Source organism: Haliotis asinina, chromosome 6, assembly GCF_037392515.1.
Source record: "Haliotis asinina isolate JCU_RB_2024 chromosome 6, JCU_Hal_asi_v2, whole genome shotgun sequence".
Taxonomy (NCBI): Eukaryota; Metazoa; Mollusca; class Gastropoda; order Lepetellida; family Haliotidae; genus Haliotis; species Haliotis asinina.
The window spans coordinates 1,700,699-1,713,233 of NC_090285.1; positions in this window are offsets into that span (position 1 = coordinate 1,700,699).

The window sequence follows — 12,535 nt, forward strand, 5'->3', positions numbered from 1 at the left end:
TAACTATACAAATGTGAAGTAATATCTCTGCAATTGCAATAAACTGTTAATATACAAACATTCATAAAATTGCTAAATGAGTTAAAACTAATATGTACATAATTGTAAAAATACAATATCAAATATCGGCCACACACACACACACCTGTCACTTGCACAGACACGATGTTCTTTGATACATAAAGTGACACCCTGTCCCCTGTCACATGCACGGACACCATATATCCCGTCACATACACCGTCATCTTGTTTCCGGACAGATACACTGACATCCTGTTCCCTGTAATGCACACAGACACTATGTTTCCTCTCAAGCACACGGACACCCTGTTTCGTGTCACGCACAAAAACAACCTGCTCCCTGTCACATACACTAACAAACAGGTGCCCGTCACATGCACAGACACCCTCTTCATTGCTTCATACACAACCGCCCTGATTACTGTCACATACACACACACGCACACACTGTATTCCCAGTCAGATACACATATATCATGTTCACTGTCACATGCAGAACCCGTGTTCCTTATCACGTATACAGACACACACTTCCCTGTCACGTACACAGACATTGTCTTTAGTGTCACAGATTCGGTTCCCTGTCACCTACACAGACATTCTGTTTCTGCCACGTACACAGACACACCACTGCCAGTCACATGCATACACACACTATTCCCTATTATATAAACATATTTTGGTTGTCACAAACACGGACACATTGTTGCTCGTAACATATACACTCTGTTCCCTCAGAAATACACTGACACTCTGTTCTCCGTCTCATACACAAACACCCTGTTAGGTGTGTCATACACAGACACCCTGTAACTTATGCCATACCCATGCATATTGTTCCCTGCCTTATACACTGACACACTGTCCTGGTCACCTACACAGATGCCCTACTCCCTGTCACATACTCTGACACCCTGTGTTATACACAGCCATCATTTTTCCTTTCACAAACACAGACACCATAATCCCCGTCACACACACACACACGCACACATGCACACACACGCACGCTCGCGCACACACACACAGACACAGACTCACGGCACTCTGTCACATACACGGACACAATGTGGCCTGATACTTACACAGACATCCAGTCTCCTAATAGATACGCTGACACCCTATTAACTGTCATAAGCACGGGAATCCTGTTCCATGTTTCATACACATACACCCTCTCCCCTAAAAGACACACTGACACCTTGTTCCCTGCCACATACACAGGCACTATGTTCACTGTTTCTGGATCTACAACAGCCCTAGCATTACACAGAAATGTCTAGCCTAATGTACAGATTGAAGTACAAAATACTAAGGCGATATTGATATGCGTACAAAACATTCAGTTTCTCCGCTTCTTATTGTCCACCAATAGGTATCAAAAGGAAATATGAAATGGCTACTATCGTATTGTTCTATATACGACAAAAAAGGGAATGTAGCTTCTGAGTTTATTCCACGGCCAGAGACCAACTGCCGCACTTCATTCGGACCTCCCGGGATATCCCTCGCCTCTGATCCTCACGGGTCATCAGCTGATCATCCTGCCCGGGATCCAGCTCAGTCTCCCTTACAACTACATATAGTAATATAATCTGTCTAGTCTACACATGCAATAAGTTCTTAATTCTACGTTGCCTACTAGTACTGTCTTCCACTTTGTTTCATTTATATTTATACCAAGTACACTAACATGTATGTATAGCCAATAATAATTCATATATCTATAACATACCTACGACATTTATATATCTATAACATCTATAACATCACTGCGACATTTATATATCTGTAACATCTATTACATCACTACGATACTACTATGTATTTTTCATGATAGAGCTCTGAGCATGCACCAACAGATGGCGCATATTACACTCTACAAACAAAGAAACGCATATATGAAATTCAAATATGATACTTACAATATGTACACATATCTAAACTCAAACACTTTTTAGGTTTGCACATTGTTTCTGGAAGAACTTTTAGAAGATCATGCTTGACCAAACGCATCCGAAACTGATTTTGAATGGTTTTGTCAATCAAGATTGTTATGATGTGCTTGGATGTCATGCAGCACGAAGATCAGGCACAATAATTACAGTATGTGACTACAAAAGAACCAAATGACTCTCACAATTTCAGCAAAGGGCTTTGCAAATACTGTACACGACAATGGGACGTCTCAACGCTGCCGATCGAAATTAGGCAATTGAACGACTGCAAGCTGGCGAGTCAAAGAGTGATTTGGCAAGGATCTTCGATTTGGTCAAAGAAATTCGACAAATGAGCACGATCATCCACGATCTCTGTCATCTGTACAGGTAACGTATTTGTCCTGATGTCACTGAAACCAGGGATCCACTCAAATGACTTTCACCCCTAATTTTAGGGGGATATCGCTTTATTGATTTCATTTACGACTGCGACAGATGGTCTCCGAAGTTCGTTATAAGTTCAGAAGCATTTGTCAGTATGATTTTCATCTTACTCACCTTACACAATTACAAGCTACCCACGTTTAGCAGGAAAATGCCCACCTCATCAAGCATGCAGTTAACCCCAGTGTGATTTTGGCACTAAATATTTTTGGTGGTATGAGTCATGTGTATTTTGCAGTACTAAACCAATACGCAGTTGTCTTTATTTGTCAGTCGGACTGACAAGGTAGTCTAAAAGATGAAGCCTTTAGTCTTGGCAACGAAGGTGTGGGTTCGGATTCCCATAGTGGTATGAATCCCATTTCCGACGTACTGGAATATTGGCAAATCCAAGCTCACCCACTGACTCATCTCTGAACTGTATGGTTCTGCGCTACAGGACGTACGTCGGCCGCCAAGCAGAGTTCCTGGACACCAACAAAGATGGCCGCGTAGACAGGTCCGAGGCTACCAACTATCTTGGGGTGGATCACGAGGACGAAGAACTTCACGATTTCACGAACAAGGCTGATTTCAAACGTGACTACCTCCGCTTGACGTTCACCATACGTTGACCCAGTGTACTTTAGCAGGAGTGCCGGGCACGTGTGGTATAATTATCATTAAGCATTGCTTTGGAAAGAATGAAAAGGTCATTACGCCATTGCTGCTCTCTATAAACAGATTAACATTTTGAACAGATAAAAGATTCAAATCTTAGAAAAGGCATTTAGATGTAAGACTCGTTTGTATTTCGGTTTAGAATCGGAGTATCTGGGTTACGTTATGCTGTGGCTTGTGTCCAAAACTCAGCTCACTATCTCAGTTGCCTCCCTTGTGTACTGCAGGCGACGGTATAGTGGACTTGGACGAGTTCCTTCATGGCACAAGCCCAGAAGGAACATCGTAAGTTGTTTCTATAGGCCCAGTTCTGATCATAAGCTATTAGGTTAGAATTAGTTTATTGGCGAACGTATTCCATAGGGTTTACGGTTAGTGTTAGAATTAGGTAAAGCGCGGACATATTTTATAGGGTTTACGGTTAGGGTCAGAATTAGGTTAGGGGCGGACATATTCTATAGGGTTCACGTTTAGGGTTAGAATTAGGTTAGGGGTGGACATATTTTATAAGGGATATGGGTTAGGGTTGAATGTGATATTGTACAAAGCTCCTGGTAAACTATGTTTGGGTATATCCTGAGGCACAAAACATCTTGTGTATCGTTCCTGGGATGGAGATCAGGTGGACACAGTGACTTCTCGGTAGACACACTGGACACTTGACACCTTATTGAGGAGACCTGGCTGAGCTACTGTGTCATGTCACCTATGTAGGGTGGACTGACTGTCTCGGACTTCCTCGGGGATGTAGTATCGGTTATTACGGGTACTTGAAATACACCGGAACTATTGCAAAAACATGGCTGCCCTGTTGTTTCGGTGTAACTGAACTATTGCCGAAATGTGGCTGCACTATTGCTTGAATCTGGCAGCCCTGTTGTTTGGGTGTGGCTGGAATATTGCTGATCGCTGACACAACTTAAACCCTTGCCTTGCACGTGCAGATGCAGGTTAGGATTGGTCCTCCTTGTCCTGTGTACCATTTCAGGGGATCTGTCTCGTTGACTTGGTGGATGTTTGCCAACGTATTCCAGTGGCGCTCCTGGTGCTCAATTACTGAGTTGTCTTCCCGATTTGAATATTAACAGACTGGCGTCAGGTAGCTGGGATAGTGCGTATTGTGTCGTGAAACACGAAACCAATCAAAACCCTCCAAATCTGGAATTGATCCATTTGTTGATGGATAATATGTAATATTACTTCTTTTGTCTGTTTCAGTTGACTGAGATTAGCAACACATTTCACATCCTCATGTTTCAACACATGCGCCAATATTCAATAAAGTTACATTTTGTTTCATGTCAACTCTCGTCGTTGTGTTTTATACAGTATGGTTGATGTACAGGGCTTGTGTTTCATGTCAACTCTCCCTGTTCTGTGTTATAAAGTATGGTTGATGTACATGGCTTCTGCCAATACTGTAGATGCAGGCGCCGTGTAGGTTTTCATAACAATCTGACCTAACTTCCCTACATGGTTGTCTACTTGCTGGTCAAGTTTACCGAATTTCTAGAGTGGCATTATTTAGAAGTTGGGGAGTAATATAACGACAAGCTTTATGGATTAACAGTTTCTTTATTCAGATGATGCGACGTTTCCATACAGATCCTTTATCTTTGTCAGATACCAGCTTGACAACGATACAAAAATCTGAATAAAGAACTTGTTCATTCATAAAGCTTGCCCTTATAAGTTTAGGGAAATGGCGCCATGAGACGTAAAGAAGGAAATTCACACAAAATACCGAGTGCACACGAGCACACAGTCTCAACCTGTGTCTCAGCGGTGTTTGGGTAACGCATGTTTTCTAATGTTCTATTCATGACCAGGCAGCATATATTTTATCACATAAAGCAAAACTAACAGACATGGGGTCAACACAGTTAGTTAGTCCTACTGCAGCCACACTACAGGCCTGAAAATATTCCAATCCGGAGTGAACAATTAAACCGGTGATTGCTATCTTAATATTACATTGGGACACGCTATCATATCAGGGTTGCCGCCATATAACTCGAATATTGCTCAGTGCGGCGTAAACCTAAACTCACACCAATTAGTAGCCAGAGGCTGTTCAACTTACCAGGTGGACGATCTCAGAGACTTGACTGTTTCAATGTACCATGACGGGTCAGTAGCTGCTCACAGTATCAACCAGTGGTTTGCCTCACCCATAATCGATTATGTACCGATTAAGAATATAAACACCAACCAAACAAAATGTATTTGCTCTCTTGTATACCAGATAAATGCTAAATGACGTCACCTAAAGTGATTTTACGTTCTCTTCTTTTAACGTTTCAGCAAAAAACGATATAATGTTGTATAATCTGTTTTGAACAGAAAAAAGCTCCAGTTACCAAACAGAAATATTCATATTTGATACTATCTAACCGTCCCCTGATATGTGATTTACCACAGAATACACGCCATGATTGCACCGTCTTGTGGCAGCATACCAAATGGGTAATCTTCGTGTACCCATTGAATTCAAAACGTTTTCCTTTCCCGTCTCCAGCTGTGTGAACGCATATACACGTGTGTAAAACTACCATCCAACCGAACCCGAGTTATATTGGACATCACATGGAACAAACACAAATGTCTGAGTGAAACTTTAATCAATGCACACAGCACGCCAATGTCAATGAGAGAAAATAGTTCATCGCACAGGTTCGACATTCGGCAGCCTCGTTCTGGATTCCGACATCAGATCACGGGGCTGAAACACACGAACAGTTCTGTGTATGAGGTGCGTATGATGATTTGGTCAGTAGAACATTCACATCAGTGAAACTGAGTTACATTTCATTTAATGATCGTCTTTGACACAATGCATTGCTTTACAACACTCGCGCGCACACAATCACGAAAACACAATACATGTATACCCTCGCACACACACAGTCACACACACTTTTAGACGACGATATCGTATGGTATGTAATTACGAAACGTTTCCACGTAATATTCCGTGAGAGATCTCTGGTAACATGTGTGTGTGGGTCCCCATCAAACGTTGCTTGTAATGGCTCTCTTGTAACCTATGCAACCTTCAGTAACGAATGCCTGAAAGAGTTATCCTATAACCTAGGCTGTAAGAGGGGTGGTACGTAATTTCCTACGCTTTCATGCTTTTGGAGCTGAAGAGTAATGTGGAATATTGAAGAACATCTGTAGACAGACAGAACATTGTGTACTAGTATGTTGGAGGTATGGCTGTTCTCTGAACACTGTGGGGAGTGGGGGAAGCAGCAAAGTGTAAACAATAATTACCAGATTCTGGACCTTCGTCCTCGAACGTCCACGCCGCATCAAAGAACTCGTCCACATCCACGTTGCCATCACCTTTCAACCATTACAGAAACGACAATCTGAGGACGTGCGTGAAGTCAATGAATCGGACCACAGTGATCGAGTAAAAGCTTTGGAATCTACCATTAAAATGTTGTATATAGTGGTGTAACAAACATAAACCTTTGCTTATAGTCTATTAGGTAGAATGGGTGTCTAAATCACAGAGCTACATTTGGCTCAACAATATGACTTAGACAAGCGCCCTCACACCCAGTGAGACAGTCACACGCACGCAAGCACGCAAGCACGCAAGCACGCACACACGCACACCCACTGGGATAACCACCGTAACTTAAAGCTGTATGCGACATTACAAGTTGTCAGTGTTAAATGCATTATGCTTCAAGCTGTTACGAGCTTCACGTAGCCAGCAACTCACGTTTGGCATCGGCCATGTTCATGAAGTGGTCGAGTTGGGTGTCGCTTTGGTCGACTCCGAAGTAGCTAGCGGCCTCGGACCTGTCCACCAATCCATCTGTGTTCGCGTCCACAGCCCGAATCTCACGCTCTGTAAACTTTCTGTTGAAGTGAATATTTGCACAGTGAATTAACAAGTTCACCTCGTTAGGAGCATTCAAAATAATTGAATTTCTAATCATCAGTCGACATCAGTCACCATCAGTCGGTATGCTCAGCTTATCGGAGTCAGGTAACAGAGCGCATTCATTCAATGAGCTGAGTTTCCGGATGAAATAGTAAATGACATTAAAACCATACTGAACAAAATACCGATAAGCAATTTGCGAAGAAATCGTTTTTAAGGAGCACAGATGAATCATAACATTTGACCTTTTGTAACCTAAGCGATGGAAATCAGAGTAATCGTGATTAGCAACAGAAACAGAAGTTCAGTTCTCCTTAAGGCAAACTACCTGTGAAAGTCAGCAAAAGGGACTTTTCTACTGATAATCATTAGTGACACCATGTGTTCGGGAGAAGAGTAATATGTTGTCCTACCGTTAGCACCCGCTGTTTACAGTATTTGCATGACAACATTAAGCGTTACAGTCCTCGTACAGCATCCATGTGGAGAATCGAACCCGAGTTTACACTTTTACCACTGGGCTATCCCACTGCGTCTTAATGAAGAGTAGCTCTTTTCGATAAAAAGAGATTTGAGTGGTGTCTGTTGAAAGTGATAATACTGAATAATGTTGTCGAAACATTATCTTTTACAGTGTACCATAATTAGTAGAACATTGAAACTAAGAGTTATTTCAATAAATACGTTAACTGTAAATACCTGTACAGACCACACCCGATCTTTATTCCCGTGTGGTCAGGCCTGAAATAGGTTTTAGCCACAGTACCCAAAACTGGCTTGATGAAGGGTTTACTTGTTCGTCTCCCCCAACGTTTTCGCCAAAACCCATCCGTTCCCATGACGACCAGGACAGTGGTCAAACATAGAAGAAACGCCAGCCTCATTCTTACTCTGAAAATAATGTCAAATCATGTGAAATTCGGTAATGGAGACATGCGAATAATGTAGTTCATGAAGAGAAGTTGGCAAGGCCCGATTATTCAAGAAATTTGAAAATTATGTCAAATATTGAGAAATTCGGTAATGAGACATGAGAATTCTGTAATTCCTAATCGCGATCCAAACCGCGATTACATGTATTCCATAGAGCATAGAGAGTAGAGCTGTGTATCTTCGCCTAAGTAGCGAGACCATATAAACCAGCGGCCAAACGAAACGCCAACAGAATAGAAACGTCTGTAAATTGCCAAAATATTTGAAAATAGCTAAAACACATATCTCGAACACAGCATGTCTATTCCCACTGGACATTGGCACTTTTACGAAAAAAAACCAGAATATGCACGAATACAGGAAACTGTACACAAAGTTACCCGTTTCATACTAGGCTATAAAAACTAACCAGCTTTATTCTCTTACACCGACTGACAACAGGACCATACCTCGTTTAACACCAGAGCGGAGGTAGTGAGCAATCTGTATGTTACAGATGGAACAGACACAAGAGCATGTGGCTAGGACCATGGGGTGCTGTAAAAAAAAGTTCATCATCGGAAGGCACGTCACACGTCTACGGCAGACTGCCAGTACTGTAGACAGGCCAAAGACCGATATACTGAAGGTCTCTACCCAACTGGCAACAGCGACACTGGCAAAAAGTGTGAAATTTGCTGACGGAAGCAAGTTTTAGCTCTACAAGATCAGTCCTCCACTGAGCACCTTTGGGAATAATTGGGACGTCGTATTCGGAAACGCCCAAAGCAACCATTGACGAAGAACGTGTTGGCAGTTGCTCTGCTAAAGGAGTGGAACGCATCCCTAATCAAAACGTCAGAAGAATCAGCTACTCACTTCGACCCCAGATTCAGGCCTGTATCACTGTTAGGAGAGGCCATACCCGGCACTGAGCAATATGTGCTGCTCAGAAAGTTGTAAAAGCTCCAAGTCCATTCTGCATTGGTGATCAAATACTGGATAATGCACCCCAGTGTCAATCTTGTGATAACAGATAACGATCTGCGTTGTTTTTCTTCTTGTTATCCATTACATACTGCTGCTGAATGATTGCTTTTTGTCATAACACATTCAACGTGACCATATTTTGCCTAAGTTTTGTTTTAGGCCAGAAAATCTATATGAATCCCGTAGAATTGCGTCGCTAACCATCATACACCATATGGGCTACACATTTGAGTCACTGCCGTGATAGATGACTAACCCTCTTCTTAATGGTATTGTCCATATTTGGACCCTATGTAGATACCACACCAATGCCAGTCTGTTTGGCTAAAAACGGAATGCTGAATTACAATGTAGCTCAGTGAAGACTCTAAATCCGCAAAAATCGACCATCTTAAAGCCAATCCAAACCTCAACATCAGATGGAACACCAATAGGTTTATCCAAAGGAACAAGACTGACTTCTCAGCTCGCAAACTACTTGAAGCTGTCCGTAAAAGAACATTAGTCCACCCATCAACAGAGATGAAGGATCTACCACTACGACCACCATTAATCTGTTTCCCCTGGGAAGTCGAGTTTTAGGCAGCAATGCTTTTACAAACAATTCAGTGTATTGTATTGGCAGAATCACTTAACTATGCATTCTAGCTAGTTTATATCCTCTCTCTGTTACGACATCGTTCATAGTTGTTAATAAATGGTGTTATTTGTCTACCAACTGATACATATTTCAGTAACTTGAAGACGAGTATTTAACAGTCCACAGAGTTGTTTACATTCTGTCACTTCTACACTGACTCCTTTTTTTTCAGGTAACAAAGACAGTAGACAAAAGCACATTCCTAATTGTTTTTCAAATTCAGATGAATTTGAATGAGACTCTCTTCCTATTCCTAATGCAATACGCCTTGCAACGTCAAGTAGTATTTAATTTCTTGTCTATCGAAGCACGAGTATACCGTATCTGACGATGAATCGTTACACCACTAACAAAGACAGACTAGAAAGCATGATCTAACACACAAGTACGAGAATCATGCCACGATTAACAGCTGAAGAGGGCGAAAGGGCCCTTGGGTTCTCGTGGATGGTGTCACATACAACGATGTTACCAACGCCCTCGGATGCCATCGTGTCAGGATTGTAAGACGTATTCAGCGCAACAGACAGACTGGGGTCACCGTTGACAGACCAATAAGTGGACGTACACGCATCACAACGCCAGCTGGAGATGGGTACCTCCGTTATTAACAAAGAAGGATAACGATTCTTTTGTCGTTACTATACTACTGGCACCTGTCGTATCTCATAACAAGATTAACAGGAAAGAAAGAAACGAAACAACAAGAAACACGACACTTTGTTTGGTGGAAAGACAGGCACATGGTCACTGTAATGTCAAGACAGTTGTGACAGCACACTGTCACTGGAGTGTTGCAACCATAGCAGTAAAACCACTATACCTACCTTTGTCTGGATGTCTGGCTCTGCGCATCGACTGGTTGTACTTCGGGATTTTAAACACTCATGGTGTTAAGTTCATGGGCGGCGATCCTTGGGCAAAGTCATGAAAAGGTCCTTCAGTTTTCCCACAATGTGTGATGTCCGGGGTGCCAGCTGGTGTGCTGTGGATATCTACGCAACATGCTACTGAAACACTATCTAACATCATCATAATCATGTGTGAATGTGTCATTACCTGAACGTTTACACAATGTCTAAAGTTTCTGCAGTTCCCTCTCACATACACAGACACACTGTTCCTTGTTACATTCACTTACACCCTGTTCCCTGACAAATTCACTGCCACTCTGTTCGCTGTCAAAATCACTGACACATTGTTCCCTGTCACATCAAAATCACTGACACATTGCTCCCTGTCACACACACACACTGTTCCCTGTCACATGGGCACCGCTCGGTTCCCTGCCACATACCCAAACGCTCTGTTCCCTGTCACAAAAACGGACAGCCAGTTCTTAATCACATGCACATACTCTGTTTCCTCTCACATGCACAGACACCCTGTTCGCTGTCACATGGACTGACACCAAGTCGTGTTTCACATACACAGACACCCTGTTCCCTGTGGCACATAAACAGACGCCTTGCTACCTGTCGCATACACACACACCGCATTCCCAGTCAGATACACAGATACCCTGTACGCCCTGTCATACACAGACACCCTGTTCAATGTGTCACACACAGAAACCCTGTAACGTATGTCATACCCAGAAACCCGATTCACTGGCACATACATTGAACACCTTTTTCCTGTCACAAACGCAGTCACACTGTTTCCTGTCACATACACAGTCACACTGTTTCCTGTCACGTACACAGACGCCCTGTTAAGCTTCACATGGATAGACAGCGTGTCACATATACACACAGATCCCACCCACAACGACACTCTATTTCTTGTTGCATAAAACGACACCGGTTGCCTGTCACAAACACAGAAACCATGTCCTCTGTCACCTACACAGACATCCAGCTGCCTATCACATACAGACACACGCACGTGTTCCCTGTCACATACACAAAAACCCTATTCACTCTCTCATACGCAGACACCCTGTTCTCTCTCACATACACTGACACACTGTCTCTTCTCACAAACACAGACACCCTGTTGCCAGTCACAAGCGTACACACACTACTCCCTTCCATATACACAGGCACCCTGTTGCCTGTCGCAGACACATACATATAGTTTCCTTCAAACATACGCACACACGGACACACGCACGCACACACACACACACACACACATACATACAGACAGACACCGTGTTCCCTGTCTCACATTCAGACCCCTGGTTCCATCTCACATACACACACATCCTGTTACTTGTCACATACACAGATAAGCTGTTCACTGATACAGAGAAATCCCGTTCCCTCTCACAAACACAGACACCATATTGAAAATCAAATACAAAAGCATCATATCACATACACACAAACACACACACACTCAAACAAACACACTTAACACACACTCACACTCACACACACACGCACACACACCTGTCACTGACACAGACACAATGTTCTTTGATACATAAAGTGACACCCTGTTCCCTGTCACATGCACGGACACCATATTTCCCGTCACATACACCGTCATCTTGTTTCCGGATAGATACACTGACAGCCTGTTCCCTGTAATGCACACAGACACCCTGTTTCGTGTCACGTACAGAAACAACCTGTTCCCTGTCACATACACTAACAAACAGGTGCCCGTCACATGCACAGACACCCTCTTCATTGCTTCATACACAGCCGCCCTGATTACTATCACATACACACACACGCACACACTGTATTCCCAGTCAGATACACATACATCATGTTCACTGTCACATGAAGAACCCATGTTCCTTGTCACGTATACAGACACACTGTTTCCTGTCACGCACACAGACATAGTCGTTAGTGTCACAGATTCGGTTCCCTGTCATCTACACTGACACTCTGTTTCTGCCACGTACACAGACACACCATTGCCAGTCACATGCATACACACACTATTCCCTATTATACACACACATTTTGGCTGTCACAAACACGGACACATTGTTGCTCGTAACAAACACAGACACTCTGTTCCCTCAGAAATACACTGACACTCTGTTCTCCGTCTCATACACAAACA